Raw genomic sequence first — 8,340 nt, 5'->3', positions numbered from 1 at the left:
TTTGACGATTTCGTGCAGAATTCTGCTGTTTACTTGCAATTCAGCCGTTGAATCTTGGTAAAAAGTCATGATTTTGTAGATTTCGTGCTCTTCTTTGCGAATTCAAGATAGAAAACAACGAAAATCAGCGAGAAATCGTCGTTTTGCATCGAAATATGCGGGTTTCTCTAAGAATTTTGATGATTTCGTGCAGAATTCTGCTGTTTTCTTGCAATTCAGCCGTTGAATCTTGGTAAAAAGTCACGATTTTGTAGATTTCGTGCTCTTCTTTGCAAATTCATGCCAGAAAACAACGAAAATCGGCGAGAAATCGTCGTTTTGCATCGAAATATGCGGTTTTCTGTAAGAATTTTGATGATTTCGTGCAGAATTCTGCTGTTTTCTTGCAATTCAGCCGTTGAATTTTGGTAAAAAGTGATGATTTTGTAGATTTCGTGCTCTTCTTTGCGAATTCAAGCGAGAAAACAACGAAAATCGGCGAGAAATCGTCGTTTTGCATCGAAATATGCGGTTTTCTGTAAGAATTTTGATGATTTCGTGCAGAATTCTGCTGTTTTCTTGCAATTCAGCCGTTGAATCTAGGTAAAAAGTCATGATTTTATAGATTTCGTGCTCTTCTTGGCGAATTCAAGATAGAAAACAACGAAAATCGGCGAGAAATCGTTGTTTTGCATCGAAATATGCGGTTTTCTGTAAGAATTTTGATGATTTCGTGCAGAATTCTGCTGTTCAGCCGTAGACTCTTGGTAAAAAGTGATGATTTTGTAGATTTCGTGCTCTTCTTTGCGAATTCAAGCCAGAAAACAACGAAAATCGGCGAGAAATCGTCGATTTGCATCGAAAAATGCGGTTTTCTGTAAGAATTTTGATGATTTCGTGCAGAAATCTGCGGTTTTCTTGCAATTCAGCCGTTGAATCTTGGTAAAAAGTCATGATTTTGTAGATTTCGTGCTCTTCTTTGCGAATTCAAGCCAGAAAACAACGAAAATCGGCGAGAAATCGTCGTTTTGCATCGAATAATGCGGTTTTCTGTATGAATTTTGATGATTTCGTGCAAAATTCTGCTGTTTTCTTGCAATTCAGCCGTTGAATCTTGGTAAAAAGTCATGATTTTGTAGATTTCGTGCTATTCTTTGCGAATTCAAGCCAGAAAACAACGAAAATCGGCGAGAAATAATCGTTTTGCATCGAAATATGCGGTTTTCTGTAAGAATTTTGATGATTTCGTGCAAAATTCTGCTGTTTTCTTGCAATTCAGCCGTTGAATCTTGGAAAAAAGTCATGATTTTGTAGATTTCGTGCTCTTCTTTGCGAATTCAAGCCAGAAAACCACGAAAATCGGCGAGAAATCGTCGTTTTGCATCGAAATATGCGGTTTTCTCTAAGAATTTTGATGATTTCGTGCAGAATTCTGCTGTTTTCTTGCAATTCAGCTGTTGAATCTTGGTAAAAAGTGATGATTTTGTAGATTTCGTGCTCTTCTTTGCGAATTCAAGCCAGAAAACAACGAAAATCGGCGAGAAATAGTCGATTTGCATCGAATTATGCGGTTTTCTCTAAGAATTTTGACGATTTCGTGCAGAATTCTGCTGTTTTCTTGCAATTCAGCCGTTGAATCTTGGTAAAAAGTCATGATTTTGTAGATCTCGTGCTCTTCTTGGCGAATTCAAGATAGAAAACAACGAAAATCAGCGAGAAATCGTCGTTTTGCATCGAAATATGCGGGTTTCTCTAAGAATTTTGATGATTTCGTGCAGAATTCTGCTGTTTTCTTGCAATTCAGCCGTTGAATCTTGGTAAAAAGTCACGATTTTGTAGATTTCGTGCTCTTCTTTGCAAATTCATGCCAGAAAACAACGAAAATCGGCGAGAAATCGTCGTTTTGCATCGAAATATGCGGTTTTCTGTAAGAATTTTGATGATTTCGTGCAGAATTCTGCTGTTTTCTTGCAATTCAGCCGTTGAATTTTGGTAAAAAGTGATGATTTTGTAGATTTCGTGCTCTTCTTTGCGAATTCAAGCGAGAAAACAACGAAAATCGGCGAGAAATCGTCGTTTTGCATCGAAATATGCGGTTTTCTGTAAGAATTTTGATGATTTCGTGCAGAATTCTGCTGTTTTCTTGCAATTCAGCCGTTGAATCTAGGTAAAAAGTCATGATTTTATAGATTTCGTGCTCTTCTTGGCGAATTCAAGATAGAAAACAACGAAAATCGGCGAGAAATCGTTGTTTTGCATCGAAATATGCGGTTTTCTGTAAGAATTTTGATGATTTCGTGCAGAATTCTGCTGTTCAGCCGTAGACTCTTGGTAAAAAGTGATGATTTTGTAGATTTCGTGCTCTTCTTTGCGAATTCAAGCCAGAAAACAACGAAAATCGGCGAGAAATCGTCGATTTGCATCGAAAAATGCGGTTTTCTGTAAGAATTTTGATGATTTCGTGCAGAAATCTGCGGTTTTCTTGCAATTCAGCCGTTGAATCTTGGTAAAAAGTCATGATTTTGTAGATTTCGTGCTCTTCTTTGCGAATTCAAGCCAGAAAACAACGAAAATCGGCGAGAAATCGTCGTTTTGCATCGAATAATGCGGTTTTCTGTATGAATTTTGATGATTTCGTGCAAAATTCTGCTGTTTTCTTGCAATTCAGCCGTTGAATCTTGGTAAAAAGTCATGATTTTGTAGATTTCGTGCTATTCTTTGCGAATTCAAGCCAGAAAACAACGAAAATCGGCGAGAAATAATCGTTTTGCATCGAAATATGCGGTTTTCTGTAAGAATTTTGATGATTTCGTGCAAAATTCTGCTGTTTTCTTGCAATTCAGCCGTTGAATCTTGGAAAAAAGTCATGATTTTGTAGATTTCGTGCTCTTCTTTGCGAATTCAAGCCAGAAAACCACGAAAATCGGCGAGAAATCGTCGTTTTGCATCGAAATATGCGGTTTTCTCTAAGAATTTTGATGATTTCGTGCAGAATTCTGCTGTTTTCTTGCAATTCAGCTGTTGAATCTTGGTAAAAAGTGATGATTTTGTAGATTTCGTGCTCTTCTTTGCGAATTCAAGCCAGAAAACAACGAAAATCGGCGAGAAATAGTCGATTTGCATCGAATTATGCGGTTTTCTCTAAGAATTTTGACGATTTCGTGCAGAATTCTGCTGTTTTCTTGCAATTCAGCCGTTGAATCTTGGTAAAAAGTCATGATTTTGTAGATCTCGTGCTCTTCTTGGCGAATTCAAGATAGAAAACAACGAAAATCGGCGAGAAATCGTTGTTTTGCATCGAAATATGCAGTTTTCTCTAAGAATTTTCATGATTTCATGCAGAATTCTGCTGTTTTCTTGCAATTCAGCCGTTGAATCTTGGTAAAAAGTCATGATTTTGTAGATTTCGTGCTCTTCTTTGCGAATTCAAGCCAGAAAACAACGAAAATCTGCGAGAAATCGTCGTTTTGCATCGAAATATGCGGTTTTCTGTAAGAATTTTGATGATTTCGTGCAGAAATCTGCGGTTTTCTTGCAATTCAGCCGTTGAATCTTGGTAAAAAGTCATGATTTTGTAGATTTCGTGCTCTTCTTTGCGAATTCAAGCCAGAAAACAACGAAAATTGGCGAGAAATCGTCGTTTTGCATCGAATAATGCGGTTTTCTGTAAGAATTTTGATGATTTCGTGCAGAATTCTGCTGTTTTCTTGCAATTCAGCCGTTGAATCTTGGTAAAAAGTCATGATTTTGTAGATTTCGTGCTATTCTTTGCGAATTCAAGCCAGAAATCAACGAAAATCGGCGAGAAATAATCGTTTTGCATCGAAATATGCGGTTTTCTGTAAGAATTTTGATGATTTCGTGCAAAATTCAGCTGTTTTCTTGCAATTCAGCCGTTGAATCTTGAAAAAAAGTCATGATTTTGTAGATTTCGTGCTCTTCTTTGCGAATTCAAGCCAGAAAACCACGAAAATCGGCGAGAAATCGTCGTTTTGCATCGAAATATGCGGTTTTCTCTAAGAATTTTGATGATTTCGTGCAGAATTCTGCTGTTTTCTTGCAATTCAGCTGTTGAATCTTGGTAAAAAGTGATGATTTTGTAGATTTCGTGCTCTTCTTTGCGAATTCAAGCCAGAAACCAACGAAAATCGGCGAGAAATAGTCGTTTTGCATCGAAATATGCGGTTTTCTCTAAGAATTTTGACGATTTCGTGCAGAATTCTGCTGTTTTCTTGCAATTCAGCCGTTGAATCTTGGTAAAAAGTCATGATTTTGTAGATCTCGTGCTCTTCTTGGCGAATTCAAGATAGAAAACAACGAAAATCGGCGAGAAATCGTTGTTTTGCATCGAAATATGCAGATTTCTCTAAGAATTTTCATGATTTCGTGCAGAATTCTGCTGTTTTCTTGCAATTCAGCCGTTGAATCTTGGTAAAAAGTCATGATTTTGTAGATTTCGTGCTCTTCTTTGCGAATTCAAGCCAGAAAACAACGAAAATCGGCGAGAAATCGTCGTTTTGCATCGAAATATGCGGTTTTCTGTAAGAATTTTGATGATTTCGTGTAGAATTCTGCTGTTTTCTTGCAATTCAGCCGTAGAATCTTGGTAAAAAGTGATGATTTTGTAGATTTCGTTCTCTTCTTTGCGAATTCACGCCAGAAAACAACGAAAATCGGCGAGAAATCGTTGTTATGCGTCGAAATATGCGGTTTTCTGTAAGAATTTTGATGATTTCGTGCAGAATTCTGCTGTTTTCTTGCAATTCAGCCGTAGAATCTTGGTAAAAAGTGATGATTTTGTAGATTTCGTGCTCTTCTTTGCGAATTCAACCCAGAAAACAACGAAAATCGCCGAGAAATCGTCGTTTTGCATCGAAATATGCGGTTTTCTGTAAGAATTTTGATGATTTTGAACAGAATTCTGCTGTTTTCTTGCAATTCAGCCGTAGAATCTTGGTAAAAAGTGATGATTTTGTTGATTTCGTGCTCTTCTTTGCGAATTCAAGCCAGAAAACAACGAAAATCGGCGAGAAATCGTTGTTTTTCATCGAAATATGCGGTTTTCTGTAAGAATTTTGATGATTTCGTGCAGAATTCTGCTGTTTTCTTGCAATTCAGCCGCTGAATCTTGGTAAAAAGTTATGATTTTGTAGATTTCGTGCTCTTCTTTGCGAATTCAAGCCAGAAAACAACGAAAATCGGCGAGAAATCGTCGTTTTGCATCGAAAAATGCGGTTTTCTGTAAGAATTTTTATGATTTCGTGCAGAATTCTGCTGTTTTCTTGCAATTCAGCCGTTGAATCTTGGTAAAAAGTCATGATTTTGTAGATTTCGTGCTCTTCTTTGCGAATTCAAGCCAGAAAACAACGAAAATCGGCGAGAAATCGTCGTTTTGCATCGAAATATGCGGTTTTCTCTAAGAATTTTGATGATTTCGTGCAGAATTCTGCTGTTTTCTTGCAATTCAGCCGTTGAATCTTGGTAAAAAGTGATGATTTTGTAGATTTCGTGCTCTTCTTTGCGAATTCAAGCCAGAAAACAACGAAAATCGCCGAGAAATCGTCGTTTTGCATCGAAATATGCGGTTTTCTCTAAGAATTTTGATGATTTCGTGCAGAATTCTGCTGTTTTCTTGCAATTCAGCCGTTGAATCTTGGTAAAAAGTCATGATTTTGTAGATTTCGTGCTCTTCTTTGCAAATTCATGCCAGAAAACAACGAAAATCGGCGAGAAATCGTCGTTTTGCATCGAAAAATGCGGTTTTCTGTAAGAATTTTGATGATTTCGTGCAGAATTCTGCTGTTTTCTTGCAATTCAGCCGTAGAATCTTGGTAAAAAGTGATGATTTTGTAGATTTCGTGCTCTTCTTTGCGAATTCAAACCAGAAAACAACGAAAATCGGCGAGAAATCGTTGTTTTGCGTCGAAATATGCGGTTTTCTGTAAGAATTTTGATGATTTCGTGCAGAATTCTGCTGTTTTCTTGCAATTCAGCCGTAGAATCTTGGTAAAAAGTGATGATTTTGTAGATTTCGTGCTCTTCTTTGCGAATTCAAGCCAGAAAACAACGAAAATCGTCGAGAAATTGTCGTTTTGCATCGAAATATGCGGTTTTCTGTAAGAATTTTGATGATTTCGTGCAGAATTCTGCTGTTTTCTTGCAATTCAGCCGTTGAATCTTGGTAAAAAGTCATGATTTTGTAGATTTCGTGCTCTTATTTGCAAATTCATGCCAAAAAACAACGAAAATCGGCGAGAAATCGTCGTTTTGCATCGAAATATGCGGTTTTCTGTAAGAATTTTGATGATTTCGAGCAGAATTCTGCTGTTTTCTTGCAATTCAGCCGTTGAATCTTGGTAAAAAGTCATGATTTTGTACATTTCGTGCTCTTCTTTGCGAATTCAAGCGAGAAAACAACGAAAATCAGCGAGAAATCGTCGTTTTGCATCGAAATATGCGGTTTTCTCTAAGAATTTTGATGATTTCGTGCAGAATTCTGCTGTTTTCTTGCAATTCAGCCGTTGAATCTTGGTAAAAAGTCATGATTTTGTAGATTTCGTGCTCTTCTTTGCGAATTCAAGACAGAAAACAACGAAAATCGCCGAGAAATCGTCGTTTTGCATCGAAATATGCGGTTTTCTCTAAGAATTTTGATGATTTCGTGCAGAATTCTGCTGTTTTCTTGCAATTCAGCCGTTGAATCTTGGTAAAAAGTCATGATTTTGTAGATTTCGTGCTCTTCTTTGCAAATTCATGCCAGAAAACAACGAAAATCGGCGAGAAATCGTCGTTTTGCATCGAAAAATGCGGTTTTCTGTAAGAATTTTGATGATTTTGAACAGAATTCTGCTGTTTTCTTGCAATTCAGCCGTAGAATCTTGGTAAAACGTGATGATTTTGTTGATTTCGTGCTCTTCTTTGCGAATTCAAGCCAGAAAACAACGAAAATCGGCGAGAAATCGTTGTTTTGCATCGAAATATGCGGTTTTCTGTAAGAATTTTGATGATTTCGTGCAGAATTCTGCTGTTTTCTTGCAATTCAGCCGCTGAATCTTGGTAAAAAGTTATGATTTTGTAGATTTCGTGCTCTTCTTTGCGAATTCAAGCCAGAAAACAACGAAAATCGGCGAGAAATCGTCGTTTTGCATCGAAAAATGCGGTTTTCTGTAAGAATTTTTATGATTTCGTGCAGAATTCTGCTGTTTTCTTGCAATTCAGCCGTTGAATCTTGGTAAAAAGTGATGATTTTGTAGATTTCGTGCTCTTCTTTGCGAATTCAAGCCAGAAAACAACGAAAATCGCCGAGAAATCGTCGTTTTGCATCGAAATATGCGGTTTTCTCTAAGAATTTTGATGATTTCGTGCAGAATTCTGCTGTTTTCTTGCAATTCAGCCGTTGAATCTTGGTAAAAAGTCATGATTTTGTAGATTTCGTGCTCTTCTTTGCAAATTCATGCCAGAAAACAACGAAAATCGGCGAGAAATCGTCGTTTTGCATCGAAAAATGCGGTTTTCTGTAAGAATTTTGATGATTTCGTGCAGAATTCTGCTGTTTTCTTGCAATTCAGCCGTAGAATCTTGGTAAAAAGTGATGATTTTGTAGATTTCGTGCTCTTCTTTGCGAATTCAAGCCAGAAAACAACGAAAATCGGCGAGAAATCGTTGTTATGCGTCGAAATATGCGGTTTTCTGTAAGAATTTTGATGATTTCGTGCAGAAATCTGCTGTTTTCTTGCAATTCAGCCGTAGAATCTTGGTAAAAAGTGATGATTTTGTAGATTTCGTGCTCTTCTTTGCGAATTCAAGCCAGAAAACAACGAAAATCGGCGAGAAATCGTTGTTTTGCATCGAAATATGCGGTTTTCTGTAAGAATTTTGATGATTTCGTGCAGAATTCTGCTGTTTTCTTGCAATTCAGCCGTTGAATCTTGGTAAAAAGTTATGATTTTGTAGATTTCGTGCTCTTCTTTGCGAAATCAAGCCAGAAAACAACGAAAATCGGCGAGAAATCGTCGTTTTGCATCGAAATATGCGGTTTTCTCTAAGAATTTTGACGATTTCGTGCAGAATTCTGCTGTTTACTTGCAATTCAGCCGTTGAATCTTGGTAAAAAGTCATGATTTTGTAGATTTCGTGCTCTTCTTTGCGAATTCAAGATAGAAAACAACGAAAATCAGCGAGAAATCGTCGTTTTGCATCGAAATATGCGGTTTTCTCTAAGAATTTTGATGATTTCGTGCAGAATTCTGCTGTTTTCTTGCAATTCAGCCGTTGAATCTTGGTAAAAAGTCATGATTTTGTAGATTTCGTGCTCTTATTTGCAAATTCATGCCAGAAAACAACGAAAATCGGCGAGAAATC

The sequence above is a fragment of the Gnatocerus cornutus genome, unplaced genomic scaffold (genome assembly GCF_029298725.1).
Source record: "Gnatocerus cornutus isolate USDA-ARS CGAHR unplaced genomic scaffold, icGnaCorn1.1 ctg00000034.1, whole genome shotgun sequence".
Taxonomy (NCBI): domain Eukaryota; kingdom Metazoa; phylum Arthropoda; class Insecta; order Coleoptera; family Tenebrionidae; genus Gnatocerus; species Gnatocerus cornutus.
Note: the sequence above shows the minus strand (reverse complement) of the source record.